Source organism: Aptenodytes forsteri, unplaced genomic scaffold (genome assembly GCF_000699145.1).
Source record: "Aptenodytes forsteri isolate BGI_AS27 unplaced genomic scaffold, ASM69914v1 Scaffold144, whole genome shotgun sequence".
Taxonomy (NCBI): domain Eukaryota; kingdom Metazoa; phylum Chordata; class Aves; order Sphenisciformes; family Spheniscidae; genus Aptenodytes; species Aptenodytes forsteri.
The window spans coordinates 706,399-709,887 of NW_008794785.1; positions in this window are offsets into that span (position 1 = coordinate 706,399).

A 3,489-nucleotide genomic window follows, 5' to 3' on the forward strand; every position below is an offset into this window, starting at 1 on the left:
TGAGCGAGTGGCTGTGTGGTGCTCAGTTGCTGACTGAGGTTAAACCACAACAGGTATTCTAAATTTTTAATCCTCTTCAAAATATCAAGGAGATGTAAAGTACATGATTAAGTTGTCTGAACATACGTGCCACTTCAGACGGGTAAGGATGTCCAAACCAAAAGCATGCAGTCCTCACAAGATACTCACAAGAGACCTCAGAAGAAGCCTGCATGTTGCAGAGTAGCAGCTGGGATGCACTAAGTGGTCTCAGAGAACACTAGATGTATGGCCCACAGCCAGACTACAACGGAATGGGACTCCTGTTTAAGATACCTTCAGTGATGCAGGAATTTACAGGTAAGCTTGATATCTATTCTTCTTTATTATCAGTTACAGCCTAATAAACACTGATCCTGGAGTCTCAAGAGGATTTCATCCCATCTTAAGTCTCCCTTCCTTCCTGATCAGAGAACCTTAAATTTCAGTGCAAGAAGGCCAGTTATTTTCTAGAAAGTTGACCCTCTACGCAGTCACACTCAAAACACGATTAGGGTCTTGAATACATGCTGGGTGCTTGACAACACCAAGAAACACCAAGGCACACATGGACTCTTCAACAGAAAGATCCAAACTCAGATTCAGCTCTCTCTGCTTTTCCTCTCACCTAGAGGGGGAGATGGGAACACTAGGATGGAAGTCCATCCTTCCTGCAGGTGTTGAGGGCTCACAACTCTGGGATTTATTACTCATGGGCTATATCCATATCAAATGCATTGCGTTTACGGCATTTGACCCATAGCGGTAATTGCAAACACCGAGATAAGGAACAACTTTTACAACATTCTAAAAGTGCAATCTTTATTAGCTGGTACTTCACATAAAGAAATGCCTAAAATGACCACAGTTAGCCAATAGGAAACACCAAAGGGAAGGGGGAGCCCAGATATCTCTTGAATTTTATTTTCTACTCCAGTCCTGAAGTCGGTGCATTTGGGAAGCTGAAACCTACACAACTAGTTAAATAACTAAAGCTTCCATAAATACCTAAAAATTTAGATGGGTTGCTCATTCTTCCCCTTTAAAACACAGCTATAAAAGGAAAAAAGTGCTGCTGTTTTAACTTTTATGTAATAATTAAGCTGTCGCAACATTTACTTTGGGAATGGAAGATCTGTATTCAACAAATACCTTCTCCTGAGAATTCGTATATACGTTTCTGATGTGACAGCCAAAACAAGCAGTCAAAACAATAGAAACATTGTAAAAGAATTAAAATATTACAGGCAGAAATTTAGATTCCCATGAACTCCCAGGTCATGAATAATTAAATAGGATTTGTTTTAAGGGTTTTCTAACTTGGATTTAGGTTACACTTCAGACTTCTGAATATCTCTGTAGGCTTCAACCTTTGGTCTAGAATGAGAAAAAAAAAGTCATAAATTATCTATGCAGAACCGTCCTTTCTGAAAGCCATTTCTGGGTACAAGTTCAGGATTTATAAACCCTAAAGCTTTGTTTCTTGTTTAATGTCTCCTGCCCATTAATTTCTTCAGTCCATCAACATATATGTAGAATGCAAGAAGATCCATGGCTTTCCCAGTCAAGTATTTATAATTTCAGTTCCCACTTTTATGGTTCCACTGTCCATTGTTTTTCAGTTGTGGGTTTTGTTTTTTTTTTTAATTGCAGAAGAGTACAATTCTTACTCCTTTCCAAGCAAAACTTAAATAGAATGTAATCATATCTTCCACACAAAAGCTCACGTTCAAATGCTTTCTATATGGAATTATTTTTATTTTAGAAGACACACGAAAAATAATAGTCTTTTAGTTCTCCCATTACTTTCTCATCTGTATCACATCACTGAATTTAAATGGGAATATTTTAATTAAATAGAAATATTTCTTGCTAGTATGAATATGCATCAACAACTTTGGAAATTGAACAAATGTTGGAAGCTCACATTCAAATGCTTTCTATATGGAATTATTTTTATTTTAGAAGACACACGAAAAATAATAGTCTTTTAGTTCTCCCATTACTTTCTCATCTGTATCACATCACTGAATTTAAATGGGAATATTTTAATTAAATAGAAATATTTCTTGCTAGTATGAATATGCATCAACAACTTTGGAAATTGAACAAATGTTGGTACTGATGATTATCATAGATTTATTTATCATATGGAAAAGAGCCACTTTAATAACTGACTTGTTATGAGAATAAACATAGATATGCAAACAGAAATCCTGACATTAAGAAGTGTTACCATTACTTGTTCCCATACTTGGAAAAGCTTATGTTAAACTGGATAACAAAAGGGAACATTCATTTGCTTTCTGTCATTAACAGAGAGATTTTATGAACTGATTCTTTAGCTTCTATTTGATACTTAACAAAGGTCTTTTACAATTACTATCAGGGGACTACAAAACCAATAATCCTAAATTTGTGGTTTGGCATAGATTTTTTTTTTTTTGTAATCATTAAATTATATATTTAATCTGGTGGGTTTTTTTCCTCAAGGCCAGAATTCAGCTTTGTTTTGTTAGTGAAAAGTTTAACATTTCCATTAATTACTTCTGTGTCATTCAGAATTAAAAATTCTAATTGCATTTTAGAAACACTGAAATCTGATATGATTATAGATATTATTACAGTTTACATATGTGTTATGTTAAATTAGTTTTACCTTTATGAGGTAAACAGGTGTTTGTAATTAAGCATTTGCTTCACAGTTGCCTCATGATTTGCTTTCATATCAGAAATTTACAAAATGTAGTCACAAAAAGGTGATGAATTGAAATAAGGAAGTAATTATGGAGTATCTGAACCAGTGCTTCCCTGGATGTCAGTGTGAACGATACCTTTAACTAACTTAGTTCCTCTTAAAATTTTTTGCTCACCATGTTGTTTACATTCCAATATATTAAGTTAAACTGTCACTAACTTAATGCAGATTTACCTGCATTGCTTTGTCCAATTTGGTTTTAAACCACTCAAAAAAAATTTTTCTTTAATTTCCCTTGGGAAGCTGTTGCACGGTCTAATAGATCTGAGTGTTAGCAAATGTTTCCTCATTCAGTCTTAATTTTACTTTCTCATTTTGTCTGGTTACACTTAATTATACTTCCATATATCAACTTTAATAACGTTACTCATTTCTTGTTTACAACCTATGAATAAGTTGAAATACTTTTATAAACTCTGTTTCTTTGGTCATCATTTAATGGAGTAAATATTGTAAAATCTTTTATTAACTTTGTTTCTTAAATCACTGAAACAATTAACTTCCATTTTTTTTGTTGGCGGCCTTTTTAACTCTTAAAATGGGTTCATGAAAGGCAGGTCCTGCTTGACTAACCTGATCTCCCTCTATGACCAGGTGACCCACCTAGTGGATGAGGGAAAGGCTGTGGATGTGGTCTACCTGGACTTTAGTAAAGCCTTTGGAACCATTTCCCACAGCATTCTCCTGGAGAAACTGGCTGCTCATGGCCTGGA